This window comes from Callithrix jacchus, chromosome 4 (genome assembly GCF_049354715.1).
Source record: "Callithrix jacchus isolate 240 chromosome 4, calJac240_pri, whole genome shotgun sequence".
Lineage (NCBI taxonomy): Eukaryota > Metazoa > Chordata > Mammalia > Primates > Cebidae > Callithrix > Callithrix jacchus.
Window position 1 is genome coordinate 21,752,286 of NC_133505.1, and position 15,104 is coordinate 21,767,389.

A 15,104-nucleotide genomic window follows, 5' to 3' on the forward strand; every position below is an offset into this window, starting at 1 on the left:
TTATATTTATAGCTGCTCTGCATACAGATGTATAACAAATGTCATATCCAAATTTGTCATAAATATATAATTAAGATGTTTTCCAAGGATTGTGCAAACTGGTCTGCATAAATTACCTCACAGAAAACGTAGGAGGTAGTAATGGGGAAAAAGAAAAGGCTGGGAGAAGTAAGCACGCCCAAAGTTGTGTAGCTATTTAAACAAACTTTACAAATACCATAACTAAATAGATCACTCTCATATCCATTGAGACAAATTAATTGTATCTTCCGAAGTGGCAAGAACTTATTTGAATCATTATTTTTGCTCTAATAATATACTCATCTATATGAAAGCCACATGCTGAATGTGTCATTATATAGTCAAAGGTTTAAGGTTGTAGATTCTAATGAAGGCTATGAAGTATTTGCCCCAGGAAAAAAAAAATGGCCATCCATGCATCGGCCATAGTTGTTTTCACAATTTCAGGGAGCTGGAAGGCCTTCTATACCTTGTCTGTAGACTTGAAGATCCATGTATTTTAGAGGATCATGAGCCCCAGACTTAGAACACTTCCCACAGTACCTTACACTGCTTCCTCTCTTTCACAGGCTTTTGCCCTGCACACTCTTGGTGCTGGAGAAAAAGGCTAATGCTGGAAAAAAAAAAAAAAAAAAAGACATTTTCTATAAGTGTCTTTAAACTTTAAAATCTTTACAGTCTATGAGGCTATAAATATAGTTTACCAGGAAGCTTGTTTTTCCTTTTTATTATCATATTCTTTAAAATGTAAAACTCAGAAAAGACATAACTGACGTGCACTCTCTGATCCATGAACTTTGGTGAGCACTGTGGGAACAGACATATCTATCGGATTGCCTTTGTCTTAACAACACAAAAGGCACTGATAGCTCCAGGAGATCCAGATATGTCTGCAGAGATTGTTTCATGCTGTAGATCTTTAGGGAGGTGTTAAGTGGACATTAGCACTCTTTTTGGAAGAAAAGGACTCTTCTTGCTTGAACACTACTAACATTTAAAAATAACTTAGCAGACCAAAAGGCTATTTAAAATATGTTCCCTTGGTAAGATGTAAAGTTCAGTTGTAAATTTTTAATCTCAGTATGAAATTCACATATTATCTCACTTTATGTTCCCTCCTGAAATGGGCTAAGTTCCAATTTCTTTCTGGGATATGTAGCAGAAATATCTTAAATCCAATCCTCTGTCCCATCCTTTTGTGCTGTATTTTGGGACTTTATAATATCTTACCTGGGTTTATTAGAATAGCTTCCTGTCTCATAACTCCCTGACTAAGTCAGAGGGTATTGACTGACACTAGCTATTTTCCTAATTATTAAATCTGATCATGTCAACCACTTGCTTTAAAATTCCATTTGGCTCCTATTCCTTCCAGATTTAGATCCAAATTTCTTATTTTAGCTCTCAATTCCCTTCCAATCGATTCCTAGCCTAATATCCCATTGGTAATTCTATCTAAACTCCACTCTGCTTCCATTAAGCCACCAATACTCCTCTAAATTCATTCCAGTTGTACAAAAGTCTTCATCATTTTTAAACACATCAAAACCTGCTAAAAAGATATGGAATCAGCCGGACATGGTGGCTCACGCCTGTAATCCCAGTACTTTGGAAGGCAGAGGCAGATGGATCAAAAAGTCAGGAGATAGAGACCATACTGGCCAATGTGGTGAAACCTCATTGCTACTAAAAATACAAAAATTAGTTGGGCGTGGTGGTGCATGCCTGTAGTCCCAGCTACTCAGGAGGCTGAGGCAGGAGAATTGCTTGAACTCAGGAGGTGGAGGTTGCATGAGCCAAGATTGCACCACTGCACTCCAGCCTGGTGACAGAGCAAGACTCTGTCTCTACAAAAACAACAAGAAGATACGGAATCAACCTAGACTCCCATCAATGATAGGCTAGATAAAGCAAATGTGGTACATGTACACCATGGAAAACTACACAACCATGAAAAAGAATGAGATCAAATCCTTTACAGCAACATTAATGGAGATGGAGGCCATTATTCTAAACAAACTAACACAGGAACAGTAAGCCAAATACACATGTTCTAACTTATAAGACGTAGCTCAACGTTGAGTCCACATGGACACAAAGAACAACAGACACCTGGGCCCACTTGAGGGAGGGAGGAAGGACAATGAGGATCCAAAAACTACCTATAGGGTACTATGCTTATTACCTCGGTGACAAAATAATCTGTACACCAAACCCCCACAACACACAATGTAGCTATGTAACAAACCTGCACATGTACTCCTGAACCTAAAATAAAACTTAAGCAGTTTTTAATTTAAAAAAGACAAAAACCACATAAATAAAGACTTGCCATAATGAGAAGCATGCTCTTTCTCCTGGGATGATCTTTCTCACCTTCATTAACTGAAGCTGACTACTCAGCTTTTAAGACTCAGTTCCAATGTCATCTCTTCTGAGGAGCCTTTCATGAACTCCTCATATAGTTATCCTACTTTTGTGTTCAATCTCTTTTTTTTTTGTAACTCTATAAATGCTGGTATCAGCCAGGTGTGGTGTCTCATGCCTGTAATACCAGCACTTTGGGAGGCTGAGGCAGGGAAATCACCTGAGGTCAGAAGTTTGAGACCACCCTTATGAACATGGTGAAACCCCATCTCTACTAAAACTATAAAAATTAGCCAGGCATGGTGGCACATACCTATAATCCAGATACTCAGGAGGCTGAAGCAGGAGAATCGCTTGAAACTGGGAGGCAGAGATCACAGTGAGCCAAGATCACGCACTCCAGCCTAGCAACAGAACGAGACTCCATCTCAAAAAAAAAAAAAAGCTGGTATCATTGAAAGTTTTATGCATGATAATCTGTCTCACTAGGAAGATTAAGGTCTTCAGGGACAGACATACATCATATTATACTGATGGACCTTGCACCAGGCCAATGGTTGACACAGCTCTTTAGCTCAGAAACTATTTGAATAATCAACAATATAATGGATTTAATGTGAGAGTAAGTTTTTACTGTATTACTAATCAACCCCTAAATTGGATGTAAATAAATTAGAGTAGAAAAATTTAGACATTTCTAAATTAATATTGTTAAAATATTTAAATATATAAGAAAGTTGAATGTATTTGAATCTTGTAGTCTCTAGATAGAGATAAAATATCACATTCTAAATTCCTAGAATTGTTTTCTTATTAAAGAAAGAAAATGATATTTTAGAAAAAGCAGCTTGGAATTTCAGAATCATAAGAACATTTTGAAGTCAATATATTCAAAAGGTAAGAAAGAATCTATGATAGTAATTCATAAAAAAATGAAAAAAATGGGACTTTTCAAATTTTACAGGGATTTGTCCTTGCTGTTACTGGATACAACTCTGGAAATGGGTATTTATTATGGCCTTTTTTCCCAAAAGAAAGCAATTTCTTGTAAAAAGTAACATTGAGTCTGTTTGTGTCTGTCTACCTTTAGTTTGCTCCGAGATTTAGCCCCTAAATCAAGGCTCTGTGGCTGGCTTACATATTCTCCCAAAACATCACCTATCCTCAGTAACCTGTGCCTTATTCTAACTGGTAAGTCTCTGGGATTCTAAACTTTATGGTGCAAGAGTTTTACAATATATAAAAAAGCAAAAACCAGAGAAGTGTTTTTACAATATACTGGAGTGTGAAAAAAGTGATCTGTTACATTTTAGAAAAATGTGGTTTTTCTGTCACATTCTAGAAAATGACTTGAAATACTATGAAAGTTAAGTAGAATAAAATCTTACAAAAAAAAAAGCCTTGGTTTCTGCTGTTTAAATTTAATCAAGGCTTGACCTCCTCTCCATTCTACCACAATTGCACAAGATGCCTTAAGTCTGATTTCTCCATCCTTCTGCATATCCAGGACAACTTCAAATCCCCAGAAAGGCAACTCTCTCTTGTCCTCCTCAATCTCCACCTGCTTATCACTCCCTCTTTCTTTCTCCCTTCCTTCCCTATCCCCAACCCAATAGAAGCCCACAGCTAGCCCATATGGTGATTTCATGTAAGTCAAGCATAAGACAAAGGCAAGACCCTTTATTGTCATGTGCTGGAATATTTTGGCAATAACTGTATAAATATTGATGACTGTGAGATAAATGTTTCTCCAAAATGGTTTAATCTACAAAACTACAAGCAGAAGCCACACACACACACACACACACACACACACACACACACACATTCACATCCCTACCAGGACTGCTGGCTTTACAAATATCAATGAATCTGGTGGAATTTCAAAAAAGGAAATTTTTTTTTCTAGATTTCCCTTAAAAATATAGCATTCAACTTATTCCATAAAATCCAGGAACATGACTTAGACATTGTATGTTTTCTATTATGTCTGGTAGCTGCTGAATGAAAGAAAAGTATACTGACAGCTCTGGGAAGAGCCTCCTTCCCTTTGGTTAGGAAGTCGGGCCAAGAAGGAAAGAATTAGGCCAATAGGCAGCACCCCGGTACCACTTTAGAATCCCTGGGAGAAAGAGATCTGGCATGTCTGCCTCCAGTAAAAAGCATTCATGGTTCAAGCCTTCTTAGAAACCTTCAGGCAATCAGTATTTCTCAAGGTAAGTACGTTCTGTGATCTGGAGAATGTACTGTGATTCCTAGAATATATCTGGATGAAGACTGGTCACCATACTTCTTTAAAATTACACTAAGAATGAGAAGACATTAGGTGAGTATATGAGAATATAGCCAAGCTCATGACAGAGAAGGGGTTTCTAAGGTAAAGAATAATGGAAAATATTGTGAGGAAGAAAACTACACTTACTATTATATTACTAGCTAGCTAGCTGGATAGATAGACATGTAAACTAAAGTGTGAATTTAGAAATTCATTTAATACTAAGATAATGATTACATATGGTTAATATAAAAAAAACATACAAATAGATACAAAAAGACTAATGCACCAAAAAATTGATATAACAGGTAACTCATTCATTTATTTTTTCATTCAAAACTACTAGAACGTCTCCCATGTGGCAAGCACCACCCTGGGCGTTATAAAGACGTAAATAAATAAAGAAAAGTCTATGACATAGATATTCATTCTTGAGTTAGGAAGACAGAAAATTCAACAACAAAACAAATGTATAATATAATGGTTGAATGTCAGATAATGATGAACTCTATCAAGTAATTTAAATAAATTATCAGGGAAAACCTTTGTTTTTTGAGAGTTTTATACATAGAAGAGCAATGTAATTCCATTTATTTTGTAAAATATTACTCTGGCTCACGTGTGGTAAATGCATTCAAAGAGGGCAGGAGTGAAAACAAGAAGACCTGTTAGATCATCACTACACTACAACAAGTAAAAACTGATGGCTGAGGAGCTATGGGAAATGGCTGGATTCTAAACGTTTTCTTTTTTCTTTTTGAGACGGAGTTTCACTCTTGTTATCCAGGCTGGAGTGCAATGGCACGATCTCGGCTCACCGCAACCTCCGCCTCCTGGGTTCAGGCAATTCTCCTGCCTCAGCCTCCTGAGTAGCTGGGATTACAGGCATGCGCCACCATGCCCAGCTAATTTTTTGTATTTTTAGTAGAGATGGAGTTTCACCATGTTGACCAGGATGGTCTCGATCTCTTGACCTTGTGATCCACCCGCCTCGGCCTCCCAAAGTGCTGGGATTACAGGCTTGAGCCACTGCGTGTATCACTGATAGGATTTGTTTCTTGATTCTATGTACTATATGATAATTTTTTAAAAATTCAAAAATTACTTCCAGGTTTGTATCCTGAATAACTGGTAAATCACAGTCCCAAATATGTTAAGGGGTGGCAATTCTGGGGGGAGAAATCAACATTTGATTTTGAACATATTAAGTTAATGACCCCGGATTGACATCCAAGTGAAGTTGTTGTATAGGCAATTCCATATACAAATCTGGGGGCAAGGTGGAGTTTGTTAAAAGAAGATTTGGGATTTGTCAGCAAATAGATGATATTGAAAGCCAGTGGACATCTAAGATGTCAGCATAGGGGGAGAGGAGGGTCAGAAAGAGAAGGAGCAAAGGGTTCTCTCTTTTGGCTTAATGTTGGTGCCTTAAAAACTGTATATTGAATACAACAGTTTTGCTAATTTGGGTTGCTAATAAATGCATAAATAGAACCCTCAGCCCCTCTATTTGGATTTTACGTGAGCAAGAAACAAACATCTTAACATGTTAAGCCACTTACATTTCGAGGTTTATCTGGTTCTTTAATTGGTGTTATTGTAACTAAAATAGAAATTGGTACCAAGAATGGACACTAACAAAAACCCTAAAACTGGTGTCACTGGCAGAAGATAACTAGGAAACCAATATCAGAGGCCGGAAACATGAAACCCCAAGTTAAGCAGAGGCAAAATGTTCAGTAACAATGATTCCCACGATCTCCTTGGAGGCAGGCCGCTAACTTCCCTAGCCTGTGCTGTAGTAAACGAGATTGTAAAACAGAATTATGTGAGCATGCATTAATTGTTACTAGCTTTATTTAGCAAGACATTAAAAAAAGAAATGACCACAAGAAAGAATTATCCACAATACACATGAAAATGAAAGGGAATAAGAAGGCATCCAGAAATTTTAAGCCTCGAAAGTTGGGAATGCTTAACTCAAACATTAATACATAATTTTTGAAATTGAATAATGAACAGTCTTAAGTTATAATTATGTGACAACATTCAGATTGAGCCAGGCCTTCAACCCAAGCCTCATGGCCTTGGGGTAGAAGTCATTGAGTTGAGAAAGAAATGATGATGAGAAGAAAAAGAAATAATACTATTTTAAGAATTATGTCTAAGAAAGAATTATGGGTCTGGTAACTGGCATATTGAACTGATTGTAAGCAAAGAGACAAAAGTCTATTCGTTGTTATCTATTTTTAAATTTTTTAATTTTATGGATACATAATAGTTATACATGTTTATGGGGCGCATGTGATACTCCGATACAAGTATACAATGTATAATGATCAATGCATAATGGTAATTGGGGGGTATCCATCACCAATTACTACAAACATTTGTCATTTGTTTGTGCTGAAACCATTCCAAATTTATTCTTTTAGTTATTTTGAAATGCGTCATAAATTATTTTTAACTGTAGTAGCCCTATTGTGCTACCAAACACTAGATCCTATTACTTCTGACTGTATATTGTAACTTTATCCCCTGACCCACACTACCTTTCCCAGCCTCTGGTAGCCACCATTCTATTCACTACCTCCATGAGATTTGTTATAGCTCCTATATATAAGTGAGAACATGCAACATTTGTCTTCCTTTCCCTGGAAGAGATGAAAGTCTTATGAATTTTAAAGACAATTATATTGCAAAAAAAAACCATGAGCTATGGCTTAAAAGCTTTTGGCTGAGCCTTGAAGCAAATCTTAGGCCACCCAACTCATACAGGCAGGGGGCAGCAAAACCTCTAGAGACCTTGATGGCCACTGCGGCCATGGCAGATAATAGACAAGCAAAACTTCCCAGATGGCAGAAGCAGAGGCCTGGCAGAACAATGGACGGGAAAATTCCTCCCTGAGAATAGAATCAAGTTCTGGCCATGGCATTTTTCTCACTGACAAGATTTCATACTGGCTGTCCATAGGATTTCATCATTACCACGGACCAGTGACTACTGCATACATTCCAATTTTCTGTTTTCTGCCTGAGGTATTTATTCCAGGTATCCTGTCCTGGTGCCACCACACATGTGGCTGGAGTAGAGGAGGCAGAAAATTTGCAACTAATCTACCAATCTAATAAATAATTGGTAACTTTGCATATTAACAGGCTAGAGTATGAAATATTTTGCAAACATATTGTATGTGTGTGTGTATATGTAACTCTTAAATATATTTTATCTTTAGCTTACTTCCAACAGACACGCAACAGTTTTGCTTTTTAATGCTTCAAATAATATCTAACATTGGGAATTTTTTTTTTTTTTTGAGACGGAGTTTCGCTCTTGTTACCCAGGCTGGAGTGCAATGGTGCAATCTCGGCTCATCGCAACCTCCACCTCCTGGGTTCAAGCAATTCTACCGCCTCAGCCTCCTGAGTAGCCGGGATTATAGGCATGCACCACCATGCCCAGCTACTTTTTTGTATTTTTAGTAGAGACGGGGTTTCACCATGTTGACCAAGATGGTCTCGATCTCTTGACCTTGTGATCCACCGCCTTGGCCTCCCAAAGTGCTGGGATTACAGGCTTGAGCCACCGTGCCTGGCCAGGAATTTTTAAAGACAAGATTCTATAGTATTTTCACATCATCCTTGCATGAGCCTTTTATATATATATATAATCACATATATATGATTATATCAAAGTCTCCATTAAAGTGCTCTAGGCAACTTTCATCTTTATCTACCAAAAGAACTTACCAAAGGAACTTCATGCTGCCACTCTGTCTGAATTATATATTTTTTCAGGTCCCACAATATAGTACAAGAAAAAGGAGGTCTGTAGCTAGGGAGATAGCCCACTGTGTTAGTTTTACTTCCTTCCCAAACAGCACATACCCTAAGACAAAGACTTGAGTTCACGCAGTTTATTTGGAAATTGATCCCAAGAAACACTGGTTAGAAAGAGGGGGAGTGAAGTAAAGATGGGAAGGAAAGCAGGAAAAGCTGCTTTGTCAAGCAAGTTGCCACTCAGGTGAATACGGCTTTGTGCCCCTAGGAAACTAAGATGGACGCTCAATGTGGTGCTCCTCCATGTTGGTTCACCCACTGGGACCCACAGACCTCATTTTCTGTGTTTGTAACTGAGGGCTGCTCCTTGATGGCACTCTTTCCCCAGTACTCCCAGACTGCTGCAGGCCCACTGGCCAAGATGCAGTCACCAACAATTGGAAATCAAACCGGATTGTACAAAAATGGTAAGGACCTAGGTAATGTGGGCAGCATGCACTCTATCCACTATGCAATTTGTCAGAAGGACTCATAGATAGAAGCTGCTGAGCTTTAAATATCCCGAACTTCTGTCCCATCAGCATTCCTCGGGGTATTCAGGAAACATTATCAGTTAATATTTCGGATTTATTCCCAGCAGTTTTTGTCTTTCAGTATTTATATGAAAGCATTTTCTCACTATTAAGATATTAGCACTCTAATGGCATGCTTTATGTCCAGAATGAAATCTAATATTCAGCCTCCAAAACAACTTATAACAAAACAACTTTTTTCTAAGCACAGATGAGGCTGTCATCTGCCTACAGTGCAACCAATTCTAAATTTGCACCTATAGTATGTGATATTATCCCACTTGTGCATAAATTACATGCATTTCCAAAGGCGCTAGATATTCCTAATGTCTCTTTATAGTCCATTTACAAATAGTAATACGACTAGAGTAAAAAGAATACAGTTAAGCTGTATTCTGAGTAATATACAATTTAAGCATTCCAAAAATTGCCATAGATCAATTTAAGAGCAGCTAATGTTCCTGCAAATAATCAAGAACTGATTGCATTTATTTAAGTCAATATTGCCTGTTTTAGATAGTAAACTACTATAGGGCAGGGATAATTTTGTTAAATTTGACTAAAGGCTTAGTATCATACCATCCACTTAACAAAAGTTTTTTTTTAACGTAAGTATTAATATTTTGATCCTAACAATGTTCAAAAAATTTTCTGTGGTTTCATTCCTGTCAACAGTATGGATTTGGTTTTTTTAAAGTTCTGGTATAAGCTGGGCATAGTGGCTCACTCCTGTAATCCTAGCATTTTGGGAGGCCTAGGCCAGTGGATCACTTGAGGTCAGGAATTCGAGACCAGCCTGGCCAACATGGCAAAAACCTGTCTCTACTAAAAATATAAAAATTAGTCCACATGGTAGCCAGCACCTGTAATCCTAGCAACTTGGGAGGCTGAGGCATGAGAATATCTTGAACCCAGAAGGCAGAGGCTGCAGTGAGCTGAGATCATGCCACTGCACTCCAGCCTGGGCGCGACAGAGAAAGACTCTGTCTCAAAAAAAAGAAAAAGTTTCGGTATGATCTACCACATAGCTCTACTGAATATCATGCAAGTTGCTCAGAAGTTGTTTGTAAACTAAATTCTGCCTGAATTATTCTGCCAATCCATATTCCAGCTTTAATTTAATTTAGGGGCCAGCAAGCTTTTAACAGAAAAGTTACCCATGGTGGTTATGCATACTGCTCAGTTTGATCACATCCCCTTCTCGTTCAGGCACCTGGTAGAATTCAACTTTCTGGCTCCCTGAAGCTTGCATAGGGCCCTGTCTATCAAAACAATTGGTTATATTCTGAAGAAATGTCTGCTCCATCTCTGAAGTAAGTTCTAGAGTGAGGACACATGGAGTGGAAACACTCCCTAGCGATCCATGCCAGACATTTAGCATGAGTGAGAAGTAGGCCTTTGGGACCATAAGCCACCAAATTTGGGGAGCTGTTTGTTCCTCCAGATCATACACTTCACTCTAGTCGGCTGCAGGAGGCTAGACTCTAAAGAGTCAGTCAATTAGCTCTCTTGCCCTCTGGCTCCAGACTGGGTTCTAATATTAGAGAGACATGGCAGAAGATCAGAGGGAGGGAGGTGAATGAGGCAGGAGTATTTATATTCCCTTAGCTCAAAAGTTCCCATTTCTCTCCATGAAGACCACGGCTCTTGTTAAGTTGGCCCTGCCATCCGAGATTCTCTTTCAAGGTAACACCCCTTCAAGCCTAGGGGTAGAAATAGACCCTGTGTTACTAGTCTCAGATACACTCTATCTCATAGTTCCCCTATTTCCTATCTACATTTTTGTAAGTAGCCCCTTTATTGGCTATTCTTTGAATTACTCTATTGGAATAAGCCATCTGTTTCCTGCTGTAATACTGACTGATATGTTTTTACAGCCTGTACTGTCTGGTTTACTCATTCTATCAATAAAACATGACATTGTACACATAGCGTTCTTCCTGAATGACTGCAGTTTCCTTTACATTCAGCCTTGCCAAAATCAAGGAAGATGCTGAAGATCTAAATTCCACTATCCTCTCAACAGTATTTATACAATAGAAGTCTTTCCCCCAGACAATAATGCCTTTATGTCTGAGAAAGCAATAGCACTCCTAAATTACAAATTGGTTGCTCCTCTGTCCAACCCCAGTCTGTTTTAAAACTGTGGTATTGATTCTTTCTTACTTTATGGAACTTTGAGAAAGCAAGGTCTTTGATATTTTTCCTTCTTCCTCACATTACCTTCCCCCATCTTCCCCTAGGTTGAGTTTATTTTTATTCAGTGTGCTGAAAGGAAAATCTTTATACAAGTAATATTCATAGAGAGTTGATTAGTGATTCCAGGTACTAGACCTTGATAGGCCTGACATATCTTCAGTATCTTAATAAAGCAATTCATTTAGCTAGTTAAGAAATGAACAGATTACTTACCTACTTGGAACCCCAGAAGACTTGTTTCATCTCGCACTTAAGAGTTCAATGACCTCACCTGAAAAAAATCATAAAAGGATCACAGATACATATATTAAAATTTCAAAAAGAGAAACTAGTAAATTATAGATTATTGTCTATGAAATATGCTCAAAAGCATTGTTTAACAAGCCTATATTTAAAATTATTACAAATAAAAGTGATTTTGCCATTAGAGGTAATTTATGTTTTACATACATTTAACCTACCAAATTATCTCCTAGAAGTCCAATCCAAGTTTGTTGGAGACAGATAAACATTCTGTCTCCCTAAAAATTACTGTTTTGTTTTCCTTGCCTGGATAGTGCATTATTATCCTTAATTTCTAACATTTATGTAACATTTCACAATTTCCAATCCTTTTCATATACATTGGTAGTTCTTATCCTTTTGCCATTTGTGGAGTCTTTCAAAGGATCTGATGACAATAATGAACAGTCTCACTGGAATTTTGTGCATGGGTCTATAGGTCTACTACTGTATTCAATGTTGCAGTGTTCATTGACGTCCTAAAATCCATCAAGGGTTACTAACTCCAGTAATCCACAGGTTCATCCTCACATCTCTGTGAGGTAGGTATTGTTATCACCATTTTGAATTAAGAAAATTAATCTGCATAGGGGTTCAATGACTTGTCCAAATCATGTAGGAGAATTTGGTGTTAAACTGAAGCTTTTTGACATGATAACCATGTTTTGCCCTCTGTCTCATGACAGCCTCCTGCTTTTGCTGATGTGAATCAACACCTATATTACACTATTTTATTTCATGAAGGTACAGTCAAAATTTACTAGACGAGAGTCCCAAAACATACAAAATTTTCTAAATACATAAGGCTAAAAATCTCATCTGATCTTCAAATTATAGATCTATTTTGCTTTTAGACTCAGTTAAATCTCTAATCTATAAAAGTCATTCACTCAGAAGCATTTCAAGTTAATCCTATGGTGTCAAAAGAAAATATCTATTCCCAAAACATAGAAAACTCACAGTTGAAATAGCTCTCACTTTTCTCTGTTTTCCTCTCAGTATGCATGTACACCCATCTTGGACTCTGGATCCATGGCCACAGTCCCTGCCTGCCTGGTCTTCCTTCATTTACTTCAACTAAATTCTCAGATTTTCTGACCAAGGATACCCAAAGCCTCTATTTTACTATTAGGTTCAGTCATATGAAACTGTAATAGGCTAGAAAGAGTAGAATATTGTCAGTTTAATATCATTTAGTCTTATTTAGCTTTAGTGCCTTGACCTGTTGATGTTCAAGTCTTACGGGGAAAAGAAGAACATGACTCCAAAAAGACCTGGTTCTAATCCATGGTGCCATTTAGCAGGTCAATTACTTCAAGTAAAACACTTAAACTTTCTGAGTAACAATACCTCATCTGAAAATGAGGACAATACGGTTCACAGTTGTGTCGTAGGACTGTGAGAAAGTATTCCACAAGATAATATCACCTGTGAAAGTACTTCAAAAATTTTTAAAGCACCATACACATTTAGGGTGCTGTTATTATAGTCAGCAAAGATGCTTTCATCAGCAAAACCGGCATTAAATTTTTTAAAAGAACAGTAGGATCATATATGTCCACTAAATTACTCACTGCAAATGTCCAGCCATCACTAGTACCCCTCATATATTGGTGTTGCTTTATTTATACATATTTATTTATATTGCATTGGGATGACTTGTTTGGTCAGCTTTACAGAAGAGCTGATGACCTGGTTCCTACATTGAACATAAGCCAGCAGATGAATCACTTAGAGACACAGTGAAATTGCATAAGGTATTTATCTGCCCACTGAAATCATCATGATGAATTTACTGTCTGGTGTTAAATTACTTCACCATAAAAAACACCGACCTAATGGTCTTAAAAAAATAACTGAAATAAAGAAGGGAAAGTTATTTATAAATTGCATATGTGGGATTTTTAAATGTATTTTTCTAAAATTGTGGTTTTTTCAGAATTTTTAAAATGCACCAGGGCTTATGTTTAACAACTTTTCTGTCCTCTAAAGGTTGAGTAAACAATATTGCAGTGTGACTTTCAACATCAGGGCAAAGCCCTTCGGCAAATAAAGCCAAACTGAATTATATCAATGACTACCAAATGTGCAAGGCAAATATAAACCAACATAAACCATGAGTAAAAATCAAGTGGAGGCAGCAAAGACCTTTCAGCAACTGTTTTCCAGGCTTGCAAAATTCAGCTGGAGAAATTGATATAGAGTAAGTTTACAAAATAATGAATTTCCTAGTATGTGATAGATCATGAAGAAGAACTTAAACTAAAATGCAATTCCTCAGAAAGACCAGTTTTTTTTAATGATTTGACACCTAACTTATGACCCTAAAACCAATAATAATGGCAGTCACTTCAGTAGCCTTTGTAAATATTTCATGGTCAGGTTCTCTTAGGATACAAATCTGCAAGAATTAAAAAGTTTATGAACAAAACAACTCAGGGCATAAATTTCAGATTTTAAATGTGTGTAAAAATAATTTTGACTTTATATTTTTTACAATTAATTTCTGTCTTAAGCCCTTATTCTACACAGTGGTCAAATTTAGGGTTAATCAGTCAGTGCAGTATTTCCTCAGACTATGACTAGCTTGACGATGTTCTCTACTCATTATCCAAGGGCTGTCACCTTAGTTTCAAGGATCTATTTGGTGACACTGAGGTGCCATCCTCAGTGAGGATGGGAGAATGTCATCTTCTCTCCCTGTGATCAGATGATAAAGCATTCACATTTTACCTGTTTCTGGTCATTGGTATCTAACCATATCGCCATGTGCCCATTCTCATTGGATCTTAGATCATTGCTCCATGGAAGTCACTTTGCATCTTTTAAGACAGCTATGAGGCCCCTTCATGTTCACTCGCTCTCTCTGCTCTATTTATGTGCCTCTGTAAAGAGGAAGTGGAGGGGAAGAATAAAATGTAGAATGTAATATGTTGGTAGATAGAGTTTAGAAAGGACTTCTTCCCTATATAAAGCATAATCCTCATGTTTCTCTCTGCTTTTCTCATAGCGGCCATCCCGAGCTTTACCCACTTGAGTATGGGCTTTGGACTCAGAGAGTCTGCATTCAATCTCAAATTCCACCACTTGGAAAAGTTTCTACTTTTACCTTGGATACTTCATCTACAAAACAAGTATAACAGTATCTCCCTCGTAGGGTTATTGCAAAGATTAAATGAGATAATAAATGTAATAGTAATTAGAACATTGTATGATTATAAGTCATTCAGTAAGTGATATCCACTGTCATTATCTCTCCTCTCTCCATGTGCTCCTTCAGCTTTTCCTACTCATAGTAATGCATCAATATATATGACCCCAGTGAAAAGACAGCAGGGTTAAAACTGAGTTTATAAATAAGTGTACAACACAACTGTTTGTTAGGAGAAGACATTTTTACAAGATGCCATGTGTTGGTCTCAACCCTTGCATACATGAGTGTGTGGCATTCCTTATCACTGTAGAAAATGTCCCCAAATGCCTCAAATATATCATTCTAATGTAGGCATAGAGAGTTACTATTTGAATCCAGTCATTAATACCTATTTAGTGTTATAATCGCCACCCACAATTGGATATTTTAAGTAAGGAAGGAGATCAGTATGAAT

At 37.3% G+C, this 15,104-nt stretch overlaps 1 long non-coding RNA gene across 15 annotated transcripts in view; it reads right to left on the minus strand.

Moving 5' to 3' along the window:
- Positions 1-15,104, minus strand: part of LOC118152785 (uncharacterized) — a 337,652-nt gene that overhangs the window by 208,050 nt on the left and 114,498 nt on the right. For 9 of the 15 annotated variants that reach the window (XR_013534739.1, XR_013534741.1, XR_013534743.1 and 6 more), the window contains 3 exons: positions 11,428-11,485; positions 2,702-2,815; positions 491-634 (listed from right to left, as the gene is read on the minus strand). This is a non-coding gene — a long non-coding RNA (uncharacterized LOC118152785). Of the gene's footprint in view, positions 1-490; positions 635-2,701; positions 2,816-11,427; positions 11,486-14,229; positions 14,382-15,104 lie in introns of all 15 variants that reach the window. The other 6 variants (XR_013534740.1, XR_013534736.1, XR_013534745.1 and 3 more) reach the window with 4 other exon arrangements.